General features: G+C 36.6%; 1 long non-coding RNA gene across 1 annotated transcript in view; it reads left to right on the top strand.

The window, feature by feature from the left end:
• Nucleotides 1–20020, top strand: part of LOC118164377 — a 703421-nt gene that overhangs the window by 177030 nt on the left and 506371 nt on the right. The window lies entirely within an intron of this gene.

Genomic DNA, 20020 nt, shown 5'->3' with positions numbered 1-20020 from the left:
AAAGAGAGCAGGCAACCAAGAATGTCAGCTTCATAGAAGAAGCTATAATTTCAAAACAACTTCCTGTTTATGGATTTATTTTTTTGATCTCATGGTGTTGCAAATGAAAGGAAATAGCATGAAGGATTTTTCCTCCTCCTCCTCCTCCTCCTCCTCTTTCTTCTTCTTCTTCTTCTTCTTCTTTTTAATTCTATATTTCATTTTGCAATTGCATATGTTTACAAATAAATATCATTTTCTGCCATTGTTTATAGATTAAAAATTAGCAGACACTCTATACATGTGTGGCTACCAACTACCTGATGAATTTAAATGTGCCAAATAATATTGTCCCAGTCAGAAATCAAAAAAAAAAAAAAATGACCTTCATTTAAAAATATAATAAAATAAAATAATAATAGTAGTATGTATTAAAAAATAGCTAGTATTCAGAAGGAAAAGTCACATATCTAAAACTGAGTTTAGACATGAAGTTTCTCCCTGGAAGAAATCTGCCTGTCAAAATCTCTTTCTTGGCAAGGTCCCAGAAGGGGAGTATTTCACAAAGATGGAAAGAGTGTTAAATGCTAACATTCTTCCAGATTGGATACAGATTCCTCCTTATACATATTTTTGTTATGAAACAAATGCATTTTGGTAAATTTAGGGAAGTGCTTCTATGTTTCCTCCTATACTGTACATTTTGTGTGATAATATGGCACTGATTTCCTATCTAATTTAAAACAGTTTAAAATAGCTGGTAACATGTACTAGCTTTCTGTTCTTCCAACCTTTATTTTCTTTTCTGTGTATTTTAATGCAGGGGGAGGAGTTGGCTGGAATTATTTACTTTTCATTACTTTTATGTTTTAGAATAGGAAGACAGAGGCTTTGACCTTCTCCGTCCTGTTACTGGCTGTGCCTGTGCCTTGCCATCACCAAACTTTTCTGTTCAGTGTCCTAAATTACATGGTGGAAAGAAATGTTTGGATTTAAACTCTGATGTTTCACAGTCAGAGATTCAGTTCTTGAAGGGCAATAAAAGTATTTTTCAAATGATATGCCAGTTCCTTCCAAACATTCCTCCCGTATTTGGAAGCTGGAAGATACAAGTATTCTGATCTCTTTTTTGCTGCAGTCCATTATATTTCACTGTGTTATATCTCTGACTAAGGGGCCCCAAAATTAACATTCACCCATGATCTCAAACACAAAATAAAACAACAAAACAAAACAAAGAAAATCTGCAATCATCTTCCAAAATACATATTCTCTGTAGCCTCAGGCAAAATATGTAGGTGCGTGGTATATATACGGACAAACGCTTTCACAAATAGCCCTATAAACTTAATGCAAGATTACTGGGATGTACAGGAACTGTGTAGTGTGGGAAGGCTTAACCTTTCTGTAGCTAAAAAGATACAGACTGATAACTTTCATCATATTCAGGTGATGCTGGATACAGGCAGTATATAGATACCACGTACTACTTCGACTTTGTTAGGAGATTGGACCTTTGTCTCATCTTTTAAACTAGGTTTCTCTTTCTAGCACATTACCCTTTTACAAATGCTTAGGCTTTCCAGGGAAATGAGTTGTTTCATTTAGTTTATATTTTTGTGTGTGTTTTCCATGTTTTCCTTTTTTTTTTTTTTTTTTTTTTTTTTTTTTTTCTACAAGGTTATTAACATTTTAAATAACCTTCACAAAATAGTGTTAGAGAGACATATAAAGCTTTGCCACATCACAAATATTAGGTTAAAGAAATAGATGTAACATGTCTTGGAAAAAAAAAAATACTCTGAGGTAATTAAATTACAATGAAGTCTTCCAGTCTCTGCTTAGAAAACAAGATATGTGCTTTCTCATAAACATATTCTAGCATTCAATTCCTAACCTGGGAAGGGAAACCCAGATTCTACCATGGGTAAGCTTCCACTCCAAGCAAAGCCTCCACCAAGGCAATCATAGCTGACATCCCTTCAGGATCACTTCTAGCATGTGCAGCCTGCGAGTTTCCTTGGAAACTGCCATGCAGCAAGCATGCGATTATGGCACATGACTGCTGAACTGTACAAATTTACCCTGGAAAATAAAGGAATCCAGGACTGGGGTCCAGTAATACAATCTCTTGCCCAAAGGAGGTAACTGCTGATTTGCCATGTGAGGCTTCTAATGGTCAATAAATTGTTTCTATGCAAGTACAAAAGACAATGAAGTAAAGCAGATCTGTTGTTTATGAATTTATGATCATTCCATAAGCATCTGTTTCTCTCCTGAGAGGAGGACAAAACTGAAAAGGAAGCCTACAAATCACCACACATCCGAAGAGCTTTTGCAACAAGTTAGCTGTCAGGCATTATGCATTTTTCCTTAGACTGGACTAAGGTGGTCAAGCTACTAGATAGAGACTCTTAAAAAAGATGCCTTCCTTCATCATATTCTGGTAGTTATACAGTGCTGAAGGTAAGGTCATGAAAATGGCTGTAATGGCCCCAACCAAGTATCCACCAAGTTCATAAGCCTGTACCTGATACAGCCTAATAAATAACCCAGACAACAGCTCAGGTCCAGAGGAAGCATGTGACTGTGTTCAGTCATCCTTGGTGGATTTATTTGCCATTAACTTATGCATTTCTGCATGGTCATAAACCTCTGGTCCTTTTCCTGTCCTGCAGCAAGCAGTTCCACATGTCACCTCTGTGCAGGGTGAGGAAGTTTTCCCTTTTTATTATGGATCTAAGTCCTGCTGATTTCCTTTGATGACTCTCAGCTCTTGTATGGAAAAGACAGTGACCAATTGTTCACTATTCACCTTCTTCTTTATGCTAATGACTTTATAGCTCCTCTATCAGATCCCCCTCCAGTCATCACAATTTGAAGCTGGAAAGCACAAGGTTCATTGTTTTACAGTGCTCTTTAACATGCAGTTTGTCCATGGTGATGTCAATTTAGGGCATAATTTTTCTTGTAGTTTTATTAGGCGAGACTGATTAGCTGTGTCCTGAAATATATAATTTAGCCTGTGGGCTTTGTAGTTTCCATATGAATTTGACCCAAGATATACAGGTCACAGGAAAGCTTAATGATTTGGATATTCAGATGTTATATGGGAACTTAGCTTTGCTGTTGCTGTCCCCTCGCAACAGTAATTATTACCCTCAGACTCAAATTCATTCATATTGACTTGCACTGTCTTCAAAGGTTGGGATTCAAATCCCACATCCCCTAGCCAGTATCTTCCTGGGAATCTGCTGCACCCTACAAGGAGCCCATGGCCCTGGGGGCAGCCAGAGCACCAACCCCAAGCCATCTGGCGTCTGCCCGCGGTCCTCCAGGGCACCACCTTGCAGAAGGACAGCTGCCCCAAACAAATGGCGACCTCTGTCATCTGGGCCATCAATTGTTCCAACATCTGGCAACTGGCTTTCTTGTGAGAGCTGACATTTGGCTGCTGCTGACCAAGGATTTTAGGATCCATGGGCCAGAGCAGAGAATGGGCTAGACCTCAAATTTTTGTATGTCACTAGAATCTTATATATATATATATACATATATATATTTCCAAAGTAAACAAAATATCGTAATAAGATAATCTTTTTGACAAATTTTTGCTGGTCTTCTTCCATTCCTGCACTGAATTAATACCTTACTACAGCTTCAATAACTTCTTAAAATTCTGTTACAAAAACATTTCTACATCTCAACAATGCATGTAACCAAATAAAGTTCCTCATGTCAATGCAGTTGTCTCTACTGAACTTAGGTGCTTGGCCATGTGAGTCTTCATCTGACCTTATATATGCACCTATGTTTGTAGTAAAACTCAGTGCTCTGACTCCCTCTGCTCACTCTCTTTTCATAACTTTTCTCCACAAACTAAATACACCAAAGATATATATCAGGATTTCTCTAAATCTAAAGCATTTCAATGTGCTAAAAGTGAATTTCATCTTTAGCAGTATTCATAAAACAGTTTAGAAAAAAAAAATATAATGGAAGAAGATTGAAATCCTTGAAATTTTGGCAAAGGTATTAGTGAAGTCTTGAAAACTGCAGACAGGTATTGTATATGTTTTGATTGTGTTACCTCAGTCTCACAGATGGTTATAAACAAAATAAATGTTTAACATATAATATTTATTTCAAGTTACAAAAGCTGTCTTTAAAAGATTCCTTCCTTAAACTCCAGGCAGACTTGACATAAAGCAGAAAAAAAAAAAAAATTAAAATTAAAAAAAAATAACTTACAGATGAGCAACTAAAATAAACTTTCCAAATAGAAAAATAAATCTTATCAACAACTGAAAAACAGAAATCCAAATAAAACATAAACCCAATAAACACATATGTACAAAGAAGCGTAGTTATTAAAATGCCTAGGATCAAACATAGAATTTAAAATCTACTAACTACAACATCTAAGGCAGACTTTTAGATCTAATTTAACTAATCAGCATGAGCAGATATTAAGGTAGAGTGGCTGCACTGATTTATCAAAACACCAAACCTTCAGATAGTTGACTCCAGAAGAAGGAAAAATAGTCTAAGTGGGAATTCTTATTTTTCTGTGTTGAGGTTTCCTTTAGGCTCCCTGTGAAAAATGGAGACCGAAAACAATACTGCTGTCGAGCCTCACAACCCCATTTCAAGCACCTCGCTGCAGCAGTCAATGAGGGATTCTGAAATGGAGTTAGGCTTGTTTAGCATGCCTGCAGGGTCATGTGGAGTGACCCGTTCCCCTCTGGTTTCACTTAAAACTCAAATTTTCTCCATGAAGATAACATGTTCCTCTGATATTTAGTTACCTGGTCTCCAGAAAGATCTCATTTTTCATAGTGTAATTTTTTACCTTTGCTTAAGATGTCTTTTTTTTTTTTTTTTTTTTCTTTCTTTTTTTTTTTTTTTTTTTTCCAACATAAACTGTTTTAACCTGATATATCTCCTCAAAGAACAAGTGCTTGGAAGGAAAAGGTTTGGTTGTTAAAATATCTTCATAAATCAAAGTTTACTGTAGTTTTACCTTTACCTAGGTTACAAATGGGAGTTACAGCAATCATTTAGTGTTGTTGCTTTCATTTATTTTTTGATTCTTGCACTATACACATTTGGATATTCATATAGATAAACTGATTCTGTAAATGCTTGCACTGAGAGCTTTTGTATTGAAATATACTATGAGCTAGCACTTCCTTGTCTTTCTTTTAATTCAGAAGCATATGTAATTCATGAAATATATGTAAATACAATATATGTATATATAGGCTGGCATGAGGTTAAACTGATCATATTGGTCAGAGAACATACTGCTGTTTGCCTGCTGGCTGCAAAGGCATATTCAACACCATATCTGAGAGCACTTTCTGCTTGTCATGCAAGGGAATGGCAAGTTGCGGAGCTCAGCCCTGCTGAAGTGCCCCTTTAAGAGGTCTGACTGGCATGTAAGGAATGTGAGGATTAGTGATGTAAACTGCAGCAAATCCAGAGTTTAAAGAGGGCAGAACTATTTAAATATGTCACTGGGAGATTGTGATTGCATTTTCCTATTTTGCTTTCTCTAGTCTTCACTTCTTACATCCCCTGACTTGTACTTTGAAAACTCAGCTTGCTGTCCCAGTTGAAGGAACAGCCTCCCCCTGCCTGCTTAATGCCTTCCCCTCTTCATCCATCTTCCTGTGCTTTACCTCTCATTCTTTTCATTTATTTTAATTTTTAAGAAGAGTAGAGTGCGTTGTGCCATTTATGCTGTAAAACAGATGTTTCAGGAGGTGGGCCTCTCCCTGAGAAATCACAAACAATTTAGAGCATCATCACATGCACAAACATAAAACCTTTCAACCCAGAAAACCCCCTAAATCCCTCCCAGATGCAGAATCCATCCCTGAGAAAAGCACTATTGACAAAATCAGTGTAGCTACTCATCACCTCTGAGACTATGGTTTCATATAAAGATTTTGCTGGTGGAAAGCCAATTTAAGAGGTTTCATCCTCTCTTTTCTCTCACCTTCTCATTCCTTCTTTTGCTTCCCCACCTCTGGTGGGGGAAGCTTATCAGTCTTCAGTGAGGTTAATTCATTCATTGGTATTGCTGCTGACAGCTAGAGTGATGCAGGTTAATAAACAAAGAAAAGCAACACTTGAGGAAGGGTGGGAGAGAGTGTCTGTTCGCTTAGATCATTTCACTGAACCAGTTTTGAGCATGGTCACCCAGACAGTTGGATTGCTACATCTGAGTACCAATATAGGAGGGGAAGACGGCTCTTAAACTAGCTTTGCAACTTGAAAAAAAAATATATATAATGTGGAGTATCAGCTTGGTTTCTTGGGTGTGTGAAGTAATATACATTCAGGAATCACATTACACCTGACTGAAAGGCAACCAAATCTGTTGCACAACTGCTTTTGAGAACATAAGATAGCATATTCTGATAGAACCTGTATGAAGATGTTGGGGCTTGTGCAAGGGTTGCTTCCTCACTTTCTGTTCTCAGGAACATTGAGGCATTGTAGATTTTGTATTCTTGTTGCACAGGCAGTTCTGATCCTCCTCATCTCAAAACTGGTGGCAGAAAACTGGAAAAAGTTTGGAGAGGACCATCAGGGACATCTGAAGGTGTGAAATGGCTTCCACATGGGCAAAAATTAAATAAACCTGCTTTTATCAGTGTGGAAAGGGGTAGGAGGCTAGGAGAAATGTCTGTGAAATCACAAGTAGTGTGAAGATGGTACATAAGGATAGCTTGCTCACTATCTCTTCTAATACCAAAATGATGGTGCACCAAGTCAAATGAGCAAGATGTAAGCTGAATACCAACAAAAGGAAGTTACAGAGTGTAGCTGTGGCACTGAGCTAGCTGCCACAGGATGTTATGGGTGCTCAAAGCTCTCTTAGATTTAAGGAGAGACTGAACAATGAAGAGAAATTCATTGCTGGAAAAAACTTCAAGCTTGGCACAGGAGGTTTCACCTTTCTTTGTAGTTCCCTGGGCACTCATCGTGGTCATTGTCAGAGATGGGATACCAGGCTGGATGGGTTTGAAACTGATCCAGAGCAGCTGTTCTGATGCTCTGCAACAATATAAAACTGTGCAAATCTGAAGATGGCCTTGTGTTCCTACATGTTGCTGTGTTCTTACTTGTGTAAGGCAGCAGACTCTCCTTTGTACCTACAAGAGTGGTATGAAGCTGTGTCCATATCCCAATTTGGGGAGGGGTGTTCCTCTATTCCTGAAGGCAGCTTAGATGGTAAACCAGTAAATCTGGTAGCCTGATCACCATCCTTCCCCATATAGGAAAGACTTTTAGAGCTTAAGAGAATATTCTGGAGCCCAGTCCTGTAACTGATTGGCAGCCAAGGGCATTTGGTGTTTATAAGGAGATACCATACACCAGTTAATATAACCAAATAGCTATCAGTTGTGGTGTGGTTGGTTCCTGCTTTACCTGAACAGCTATAAACTCTCCAGTGCTTGGGCATTTGTGTTTAAAAAAATACAAGTTGAGCTTATTTTAAAAGATAAAATAATAATAATAATAATGTCTCATGAAGACCACTCTGTGACCTAAAATCAATGTATTTAATAAATGAACAGAGATATTAATTGTCTTAGTCTACTGAGACTGTTGAAGTAATGAAAAAAAAAAAAAAAAAAAAAAAGATATATCCAAGTGTTTGACTAAAGCTTCAGTTCAAACTCCTATAAAATGAAGTATTAGAAGAAAAGGTCTTTGTTCATCTATATTTTCCTTTTAATAATCTCATCATGTTTAATGTTGCACTATTACATAGTTCTTATTTTGCATAAATACATGATGATTATAGCTGTATAACCTTGGCAACACAGTGTCCTCCTGAGGCTGCCTGAAATAGAAGAGAAATGCAGATTATACTACACAACTGCCCTTTTGGGAACAATATTTTATTATGTTTTATTTCCTTTCCATAAAATTCAAAGAAAATGAAGGTAATTTGGGTTCTACAAAACCAATGATAAACTGGTGGAGGGAATTCCTAAATCACCCTCAGGCACATCCATACACATAAGTATAGACAAAGATGGGCAAGAAGATCAGGCTATACTCATTATTCCCTTCAACTTGACCTTCTGAATCTGGAGGTTTGGGACTTTTGTACAAGGAACTTGTATAAAAAATGATTAATTGTATTAAAAATTTTAGGCCAAACCTCAGACACAGGAAACAACTGTATTTTTTAGCTTACTACTGGGTGGAAAATGACACATGGGGGAAAGGAAGTACTAAAAACAGAGGGTCTAGTTGTTCATTAGTTTATACAGCCTGAGAATGTGGCCAAGGGAGTCTCTCAGACTGGCCATTAGACCCATTGTAAAAGCCATTAGGAGTAGTCTGTGATGTCAGTTATAAGCTCAGCTTTCATTTAATAACACAAAATAAAGGTCTTTTTCACTGTGGAGACAGAATCTCAGTCAGTTTACCTACCACTGAAAGAAAACAAAACCAAAAGCCTTTCATGTATAACAGGCAACTTGCAATTTTTTGACATTAAATTGACTCTTGTTCTATTATCCAGGGCAGGCTGAAATGTCACTTCTTATAACCAAACCAGTATTCATTTGTTTGGGGGACATGATTTCTGTTTAGTGCCTCATCAGAAGCAGGATGAAAATGCTTTACAAAGCAATGGTAATATATAACCTGGACATGCAAATTATGAGTTTTACCTACATGAGGAGAAAAGGGCTAAGTACTTTACTACAGCTCAGGACATGAAAAAGATAAACCTAAAAATTGTTTGACAAATCAGTGAAATAATCTCTGAAGAATCCCACAGAAATAAACTTTTACTAATGGGGAAGGATGTAGCTTCAGGTTCACCATTGAAGGGCTGGTGCTTTTATTCTCTGGCATGGAAAGTGAGAGAGTGCTTCATTAGCAAGTGAGCCCATTAATCTTACATTTGGCATACACATTCCCACGTGATTTGAACATCTGCCTGGAAGGTATATCTCTAATTAGAACAGATATGTTATTCTGGAATTAAAATAAATATCAAAACATATTTCTGTCTTTCAGCTTGCTTTCTTCGTACTACCTGCGCTGAAGTAATCATGGGTGAAACTTGTCAAATCCCAAAGGTGTTAACATTTCATTAGGAAAGCACAAGGTAGTATGGTAGTACAATACACACCTATGGGATAGGTGTATTATTATACTACAGGGTATTATTGCTACTAGATCATGGTAATGACAGATATGAATGCTAAAACACTTGCCTGCAGGTTATAATACAGGTGTCTTTAAATAATAAACTTCTGTCTAATAACATGTTGCCTAGTACAACAGCTCCTTCAGTGTTGCTTAAGATAACATTTGAAGCCTTAAAAGTAGAGATGGAGAAGTTGTATGAGGGTTTTCTTCTGCAGGATATCTGTTAACAAGTTGAAAACCCAGATTTGTTCTGGAACTGGTTTGTCCCAGCGATGGACAAATCAGAGACTGATCACCAGATGTCCCAGAAATGCAGGCGAAGGACTCCTGCAAACTTCTGAAACACTGGGCATCTTCCATTTGAATGAAAACCTACTGACTATTTGGCAGCAATTTCCTTGTAATGACTGAGAACACTTAGGACTAACTGGAGCCTATATGAGACCATGCTGTTTAGCAGAGATAAAAGTGAAACTGTCTTCTGTTTCCAGGCTGGCTTCCTGCATATATTTTGTGGGAATTGCTGTCCTTTATTGCAGCTTGTGTGGACTCCAGGAACAAATGTATACAGAGATGGGACTCCAGTATGAGCAAAAGCAACTCTCTGTGTTGTCTTCTTGAACAGCAGCAGAATGGCCTCATATAGGAAAATTATGTTAGAGGAAGGATCTGTCAGAAGATGCAGCCACAGTCACACTGGCAGAAACTAGGTGACGTAAAATCATGGAATAAAAGGTGTTTTGTGCACATAAGCTTGGACGGTCATATGCACACCCACCAAGCTTGACTCATCTGTTCCCAGATGACGATACCATCTATTCAAAAAGGCAATAATACTAACTGTGGAAATGTGCTAAGGTTATTATTTCTCCTGTGTCCCACATATAGTAGGTCCAATTTCTCTTCCCCTCTAAGGGTCATAGCTACCCTACTATGGGAGGATCCTCATATGTGAGAGACCCAGGATTCATGGTGTATCTGAAAAGTACTTTTTGTACAGAATGACAGAAAAAAAAAAAAAAAAAAAGGAATAAGGGAATATATTTCGGGCTTTTGTGCCTGTCCATGAGTTGAGTCCAAATGAGTTGAGAGGCATGAATTAGAGAACAGTTGTTGAATAGTTGTTGAAAAGTTGAGAGGCATGAAACTCATATTGTGTTTGTTTATTATTATTATTTATTTTATTTATTATTATTATTATTATAAAAGTAGATTGGGGAAAATATTTTTTAACTGCATAAAATGAGAAAAGAAAGTGATCAAGCTTATGAGGAATATATATATATAAGGAGGAATATATGAGGAATATATATATATATATCAGTGGTCTCCTCTTTCCTGAAAGAAAAAAAGGAAGATATCTGAAGCACGACACACCACATATCTTTTGATTCGGAGGATTCTCAGACTTACAATTCAGAATTCAGAGAGACTACAGGCAGGCATGTCTGATTCTACACACACACACAAACATGATGTTTCTGAGGAAATACACCTAATTCCATGGAGAGACTGTGCTATGTTATTTTCTGCCAAGTGAGGAAAGTCCAGTGTATTTGACTTTCTGATTATATTTTAGGGAATGGGAAGGAGATGGGATGTCATGTATATCCTACTCATTCTATTCATGCAGAAATTCACTTAGTACTAAGGATTTTTTTATTTTTTATTTTTTTTTAATTTCTTCTACTCTTTTGGGGAATTTCTGCAGAATTAGAATGCTCTTGGAGATGAAGGACACATTCACCCTACAAGTCAGTTACAATTTTACACTCTCAGATAGTACATGAAAAAAACACACAATAAATAATGCCCCTGACTAAGTACAGGGTTAGGAACTGCTCTCATTTGCCAGATGGGGCATTTTACCATCACAACAATTATCAGCAGTATTGGTATTGGTACTTGCAATCAAATCAACAGTACAGTATAATGATAAACACAGCAAAAGATCCCACTGATGACAGTCAAAACATATGTTTCACTTTCTGTATGAAGGACACACAATTTGTCTTGCCACTGTTTAGTGCTAATATTAATAAAACCAACAATAATAATAAAGTAATGTGTCAGTAAAGTGCTAATTGCTTTAGAAGCATATGGGGACAAGCAATTTATAATCTGAAGAAATTAGAGATATAGACAGACAATATTACTGAACAAAGTTTAATAGTTTAAACACAGCTTTGTGTATGTTCACCTCCCATTACTCTTTTTCTTTTATTATTATTATTTTTTTTTTGGATAGTACCTCAGGCTATATATTGTATCAAGATTGGAAATCCCAGAAATAAAATCTGGGCCAATCATGATGATTTTCTTTATCAGTACTTATAATGAATTTAAAGGAAATTGTGACATTAAACACACCTGGTTGATTAAAGCATAGTCTACAGCTGACTGAGGTTAGCAGTCTTTTATTGATTTCAGTGGAGTTCAGATCATGCTATTTAATCCTTTTTGCTTATTGGTCTCATTTATCCCATGAGTGAACACAAGTTGAAAAGAGACTGAATATAAGTGAAAAAGGGCCCAGTGAAACTGAATCTCAGATTCTTTGTGAAAGAAAAAAGGAAAAAAAAAAAAAAAAAAAAGTCTAAGTAGAATTATGTACATCTAAGAATAAGTAAAATATATTTCTCTAGTTTTGTTACATATTCTTGTGTTTTCTTAGGCCTTTCCCTTCTTTGGGTAAGGGCTGTGTTTTCATCTGTACGAAAGAATTATTTAGCATATTGTGAATTTTACTGAAATCTAAATAATAAGAAAAAAATATTTATTATCTGCTAAAATTAGAAACTGCTTGTGCTCTGCCAAGAAATGTTATTCTGTAGTCCTACAAATAGCTACAGAAAGCTAGTAAAGGGACCACAGAATATTATTATGACATCATTTTTTTGGTTGATGTTACAGCTTTCAGAGTTACTCTGAAATTTCATAATGAGCTCAAAAGGCCACTTGGGTTCATTTTCTTTTAGGATTTCTTTCACACAACTGTAGCTGCAATCTGGCAATTCTAGAAACATGTAAGAATCAACAAACATGTTCCTTTAATAAGCATTAGTAGATGCCTTGAAGAGCAAATTACAGACCGGACAGACAGAGCAATGCTGTATGTGAGCTATACCTTCCTGTGGGTTTCTCCAGTTCCAGACATAACAGAACTTTAATTTTCTGTGGGGGCCTCAGGGCACTGCTGAAATCCAAACAGCACATGAACATGCATTTCTGAGTTCTGTGAAACTCCTGCAAGAAATTCCCCAGATACTTAATTCTACACAGTTTTAGAAAGCTGAATGTTTTTTTTTTTTTTTGTTTTTTTTTTTTTTCTCTGAATCTGTACTTTTTGAATTCTCATTCTATCTGAGCCCAGATGATGCAGGCAGGTTTCAGTGAACTGGTGAATTTCCTGCACTTGCTTGTAAATACTTGTTAGACAATCTGCCTATACATTAAATCTTTTTCAGAATTTAGCTATCATAAAGTTTTTGTTTTAGAAATCTTGCCTAAGGACCTATGAGAAGGTTTAATTTTGAGCTTATAAAATTGTACACACAAGATCTATGATATCTAGTCTCTTTTCGTCTTGTTGCTAGTAATCATAACAGCTGACTGAAAAATATGCAGACATATAGAAAATAAACATAGAAAAAAACACCTAAGGGAAAGTTGTATTTTTCTTTCATTGAATTTACCAGTTTAGTTTAGTTTAGTTTAGTTTAGTTTTGTTTTCCTCTTTCTTGTTTAATAGAACCTGAAATTGTTCTCAGTTTGCATATAAACATCTAATCCTTTCAATAAATTCCACTATACATACTGTATCTCCAGAACTGAGCTTTGGTGAAGAAAATACTGAAAAATATTGAAGATATTGTATTTCTTACATAGTACTTCCAACTTATAGCCTTTTCAGCTGTTGTTTTTTTGTTTGTTTGTTTGCTTGTTTTTCTAGGCAAGCAGTGTTCCTCACCATCAATTATCAAATGTTTCAAGACCCAGCTTCAAGTAGCAGAGTGCATCTCTCAAGTCTTCAGTCGTCTACTGCTCAGCCTTCCCTAGTGCCCTTGACAGACAGATTAACACAAGCAGTACACCATGGTTAAGAGTTCAATGATTTGCAGACCTGGACAGACTTTTTTTTTATTATTATTTATTTATTTATTTATTTTTTTCAGGATAACACTAGAAGACACATAGTTCGCAGGGACGGTTTTGGAAGGAGAAGTGTACACCAGGGGGTCTGGACTGGGATATATGTTGATCCTAATTACTATCTAGAGCCCACACAGGTTATTAAAAATATTCACAATATTTTCTTTGGTACAGGACTGAGTTGTTGATTTCACTTTGGCTGTTGAAGCTATTGTAGGTAATTAGGTCTTTTACATCTGCCATCACAGCTGCATGTGTTTAAAATACTAAAATTCATTCACCTTTCTTTTCTCAGGAACAAATGCCACATATTATTCCCCCTGCAAACAGAAACTTCACAGTTGTCAAGAAACATACAGTTCCAACATAATTTAATGCTACTTGTAAGACTGTTAGCAGTGATAATACAAGTGTGTGTCTAAAGAATGTAAACTCTTGCTATGTCATCAGCCAAAAAAAAAACAACAACAAACAAAACAAACAAACAAAACTCACAATTTCTCCAAGTGCTCCTTTTCTTTCATTTTAGTTCAGAATTATTTGTTTAGAAGTTTTGAGTTTCTCCAGGTTCTTTTGCTTTTAATTCAAGACAATCCTTTTGTCAAAAGGTGCAGTTTTAATTGTTCATCCTTAAGGTACCTTTCAACACTGCCACTTCACTGGTGGTCTTTATTTGATTATCTTGTATATAACTTTAGACACTTAAATGAGGTTTAAGTGAGGTCTCCATTCAAATGAGGTCCCCATGTTGCACCAAGGCAATGTGTAAGAAAAAACAATTCCAAGAGAGCAATGCAGAAGGCAAGATATCCAGCCACCTGCTTCCCTCCACTGACTCTTCAGGGAACACAAAGAAGCTCCATTCCTAGCTCAGGTACCTCAGAAAGAATCTCCAGGTAGGTTGGGAGATTCCATTTTATAGGAAAAAACAAACCATAGCAGTGACATTGCCACCTTCTGTAATTTCTCTGCTCTGTTAAAACATTTCTGAAGCAACAGAATTCAAAGATTATAGAGAGTCACCTGAGAAGTACTGAAATGACTTTGTAAGTTTATCTCTTCTGAGACCTTGAAAATGTCTTATCTTTGGGCCCACTTCTCAAAAGGTGTGTGTTTTGCATCTTGACCAAATAATGTGTAACCTTGCTCTAAAGCAAAACTGCTAGGAATATTTTATTTATTAATTAATTGAATGAAAACCCGCCTATCTTCACAATAAAGACTATGTCTAACATCAGTTGATGCCCAGATTCTTTGAAAACCATTAATATTTCAGTGGCAATGATACTCATGTAAAAAAATAATCTTTAGGAAACCTTCAGGAATGGTGACAAGAAGTATAGGAACAGAGTCACTTTTAAGTATATCTCAGAACTCCTCTTCTGTTATCTTTCTCTTTCATTCTGCTTTGCTCTCTTGGCCATATACACCACAGCATGTGTCAGTTTATGGAAAAAAAAAAAAAAAAAAAAAAAGACACCTTACCCTTACCCTGTTAAGGTCTAGTTTTTCCTACCAGTATACAAGGAGTTCCCCTTGACTTCAGCAAGAATTGCTACCAACATAAGAGAAAAGTGCTAATTCTCAAGGTTAGCTTGACACCTAGTATTTGTAACAGCTATACATGTGCTGCTTAAGACCTTCATAGCAACCCCCAAAACTATGTAATTACATATGTCTCATGTCCACTTTGAGTAGAGCTAACTGCTTGGAAACTGGTTGCCTCTACACTGTGTATGACTTGGGCCACATTTCTGCTAGTGCAATGGTGGATTTTTTGTTCGGTTCGTTGATTGGTTTTCTTGTTTTGGTTGATAGTCTGCTTATTTTTTTCCTTTTTTTTTTTTTTTTTTTCTCTTTTGTTTTCTTTTTTGTTCTCTGGTTTAAATCATGTCGGAAGAGTTTCACAGTCCATCAGAACAATTATTCCCATAATAGCAACTAAGCTTGATATCGGAAAGTTCTGTCTTAGAGAACTTGGATGTGAAATTCTTCATACACAGAGAAAATGATGAAGAGACTAAGACTTGAAGTAAATGAGCAACATGAGTTTTATGACAGTGTAGTCACACATGCACTTAGAAGACATAGTAATAGACCTTGTAGAAATATCTAAAAACCCTAAGCAGATACTTGGATCGAATCACAGATATGATTATGGTTTTCCTTTTAGAATCCTCTTAAATCCTGATCAAAAAAATACTTCCTACTACATTCCTTTATCCCAGCAGACTATCTGAAATAAAATTATTGGGCACAAGCTGTAATACAGGAAATTCCATTTTAACATACTGGAAAAGGTTGCTGAGAAAAGCTGTGGAGTCTCCACCCTTGGGGACATTCAAAACCTTACTGGACATGAACATGAGCAACATGTAGTAGGTGACCTTGTTTTGAGCAGGGGGGTGTTTCCTTTATTATTATTATTATTATTATTTAGAAAATGTAGGAGTTTTATATTCTTAGGTTCATAAACCTTTAAATGTAAACAATGTAAAAAAATGTGTTGGTTTATGCCTATACGCCATGCCTGGATTCAAATAGATCAATACTTAACATTGCAAGAAAAGAAATATATATATATATATGTGCATTGAAGTTCTTTCCATCTTCTTGTGGATACTTATTGACTCTAAACTTCTATTTTTTTTTGTTCAGGAAATTAATTCACCATTTAAGCTATATGTAGTCTGGATGGTCTATGTCAACATTTTCTACTAATGGAAATAAAACAATGAAATTACAATACTTATTGGACACAAAGACTGCTGTTCTTCTCAAAAATCTGCTTTGCACTACCAGTAATCATCTCTGCAAATTCCTGTGTTACTCACTGTTTTGCCCTCTGGAGGTCCAAGAGTGAATGTGAACTGTCAAACGCTGCATGAAATATTTTGATAGCCAAAAATAGCTATTTATTTTCTATTCCTTCCCTTAAACTTTGGAGTAACATTGTCATTATGCAGTGAACTTGTGATGTTTGTGATATAATGAAAACTTTAATTTCTGAAAAAAAAAAAAAAAAACTGTTTATGAGCTACTTATTTAGCTGCTCTAAGATGAATGTGTTGTGTGTAGAAATTATAGATTTAATATATAATCAAGAAGAATTTTCTCTGGCTGGATTGAACAATTCATAAAACAAAATAGAATGGTAGTTATAATTTTCCTAGAATTTTAAAGACATTCAGATAGAAATTCAGATTATTACTGATCTAATGACACATTAGTTTATTGTTATTAAAACATGCTACAAATAATTCTAGTTAAGTGTGATGGTTTCGCTCAGGTGGGTGACCGAGCTCCACCACAACCGCTCTCTCACTCCCCCTCCTCAAAGAGGAACAGGGAGAAAATATGACGAAAGGGGCTCAAGGGTTGAGATAAGGACAAGGAGATCGCGCAGTAATTATTGTGATGGGCAAAACAGACTCAGCATAGGGAGATAGTAAGATTTATTGCCTATTACGAACGAGCTAGAGAAGTGAGAAACAAAGGAAAGAAACCAAAAGCACCTTCCCCCCCCATCCACCCTCTTCCACCTCCTCCCCCCGAGTGGCGCAGAGGAACGGGGGAATGGGGGCTATGGTCAGTCTATAGAAATTCTTCTCTGCCGCTCCTTCTCGGTCACTCTCGTCCCCTGTGCTGTGGGGTCCCTCCCACAGGATGCAGTCCTTGCTGAACTGATCCAGCGTGGGCTTCCCACAGGCAGCAGCTCTTCCAGAACTGCTCCAGATATGGGTCCATACCACGGGGTCCATCCCTCGGGAGCAAACTGCTCCAACCTGGGTTCCCCACGGGCAGCAGCTCCTGCCAGGTCACCTGCTCCTGCGTGGTCTCCTCTCCACGGGCTGCAGGTCCGGCCCGGAATCTGCTCCGGCAGGGGTCTTCCACAGGCTGCAGTCTCCGTCGGTGCAGCGCCACCTGCTCCACCGTGGTCTCCTCCACGGGCTGCAGCGTGGAACCCTGCTCCACCGTGATACTCCATGGGCTGCAGGGGGACATCCTGCTTCACCATGGTCCTCACCACAGGCCGCAGGGGACTTCTGCTCCGGCGCCTGGAGCACCTCTCCCCCTCCTTCTTCACTGACCTTGGTGCCTGCAAGGCTGTTCCTCACTCCTCTCACTCTCCCAGCTGCTGTGTGGCGCAGTGTGTTTTTTTTTGTTTGTTTGTTTGTTTTTTGTTTGTTTGTTTTTCCTGTCTTAAATATGCTCTCACAGAGGTGCAAACAACATCACTTATTGTCTCAGTTCTGGTCAGCAGTGGGGCCCTTACCAAACATGGGGCAGCTTCTAGATCCTTCTCACAGAAGCCACCCCTATGGCCCCCTGCTACCAAAACCTTGCCACATAAACCCACTACATTAAGTCAAGTGGTAAAATTAAGGTGCACATAAACAATTTAGTGATATCAGAAATAAAAATTAATAACTTAAAAATATCTTAACTTCATAACAGTAGTAATTGTATATAAAGCGTACAAGTTCTTTACTGATGACAATTTTTTTGTGATCCTCATTAAACAACAAATAAAAATTAATTTTCCTTAATTTTAAACTAATCTGAAAATAAATCTTCTTCAAAGTCTAGTTTCATTAGCAACCTGGAATATCTTCACTATAATGATGTTTCTCAGATCTCAAAAATAATACAGGACAATAATGTGCAGTCTTTTGTCTTTTGTAGTTGCATCCTAATTACGGAATATGAGATGCCTTCTTTCAAGGGTTCTGGTCACAACTATATCTAAGTTCTGTATGGACTGAGGATCAGGTCCACCTCAGCGTGTCAAGTGTGGCAAAGGTAGACCACAGTAAGCTGTGTAGCCAGGGTGAGCAGAAAGACAAAACTTTTCTCACAGGAAGCAAGATGAGTTGACAGGAACTGTAACAACTAAAGAAAAATGAATTTATTTGCAACTTAGATATTCTTCACAGCCTATTAGTACATTGCAGACTAATTGCAAAATAAAAGCCTTATTTTAACTTTGAATTCCAGGAAACATATATTTTCCTCATTCCCATCTGATCCACTGAAATGGTTCAATTGCTGTCCAGTAGTGAAAGCTCCCAGTGGTAGGATCATCATTTCATATAATGTCTTCAGGATACAGAGAAACACTTAAGTATTAATCACTCTTTTCTTTAAGATAGGAGAGGAGTGTCTGCTGCTAATGGTTTAATAAGTTCAAAGGCACTTATTTTCCATAGCAATTAAGTGAAATGAATAATGAACTACATTTATTGGGGTTCATTCTGCTCTCACGCTTGCTTTCCACTAGTATAACTTCATTGATTTCCACAAAGATATTCCTGATTTATTTAGTCTTTGCTCTGATTGTTGACCCTGCTAAAAAGAGATTTAATTAATGTCAGATATAGTGGAGAATCACTGCCTATTAAATGGAATTGACGTCAGCAACTCCTTTCACCTTGAGTGCAAAACTGTCAAAGAATCAAAATAAATTCTGAGCACTTTCAAGTGAGTCCATTTTCAAAGCAGTGACCTCTTCTGAATCTATCCCACAGACATTTATTTTACTTTGTCTCATGACTTTTTAAAAGTACTTTCATTTCTAAAACATCTTCTTTAAAAATTAAAGTATGATATGGTAGGCAAAAACAATCCTTGTATTATATTTATGATTGAAAGTTTTAAACTTGCTGCCTCTCTGATGGAAAATCAATGAAAGATGCTAGCTACTTATTTATATTGCTTTGATTGCAGTAAAATACAGTTTCTGCTTCTAAAACTTCATCACTGGATACATAACTGATGTGACACAACTGATCTGATAGTCAGCACTCACATGCTCTACAGAAAATAAATAAATAAATAAATACTTAGTGTCTCTTAACAATGATGTTGGATTTCCCTTTAGAGTTAAATACAGAAACACTGAATGATTAACATTGCTAATATGCCATAATAGGGAATTGTGTGTTCATGAAATCTTATTGACAAAACTTGATAGTTGTGTGATTGTTGGAATCCCCTTATTGGATTTTTAAAAAGAAAAATGGCAAAGCAATCCTTTCAAAATCCTTCACAGACTTCATTAATGATGTATGTTTTTATTATTATTATTAGTAGTATTTTATTTTATTTTTTATTTTCCTGTGAGAGTCGCCTTTTTTTTTTTTTTTTTTTTTTTTTTTTTTTTCCCGCTACAGCACATAAAGAATAGTGGATGATAAATAATTCCCATCTGGTGTTTCGCTAACAGCTAACAGCCTTAAAACAAAGCAGAATTTCTGCACTTGTGCTAAGCTGTAAAAACTCAGTAGTAAAGAGAACTAAGATGAAACATAATGCAAAGCTAAGTGAAAAAAGTGAAGTTAAAATAATTATAAATTTTCAAAGGCTTGGTTATATGCATACAAATATTCTCCTCATATATGAAATAGTGAAATTTGAATTTTTTGCTTAGAAAATTTTCAAAAATTAGAAAGTAAAAAAAAAAGGGGGGGGGCTATGTTGAAAACGTCTATGCAGTGATCACTGCCTCTTATGACAATTGAAAGCTTTACCTCTTTTTTTTTCATTCTAATCCTATTTCTCTCTTGTATCTCATTATTGATAGGAGATTTATTAGGCATTGTATTTAGCTTATTGTGCACTTTATAGAGGCCAATAAAATGCTTTTTTAAAAATCTTTTATACATTTCCAGAAGAAAGTCTTGATGAGCCAGCTTTTAAG

Source organism: Oxyura jamaicensis, chromosome 3, assembly GCF_011077185.1.
Source record: "Oxyura jamaicensis isolate SHBP4307 breed ruddy duck chromosome 3, BPBGC_Ojam_1.0, whole genome shotgun sequence".
Classification (NCBI taxonomy): domain Eukaryota; kingdom Metazoa; phylum Chordata; class Aves; order Anseriformes; family Anatidae; genus Oxyura; species Oxyura jamaicensis.
This window is presented reverse-complemented; position numbering and strand designations above follow the sequence as displayed.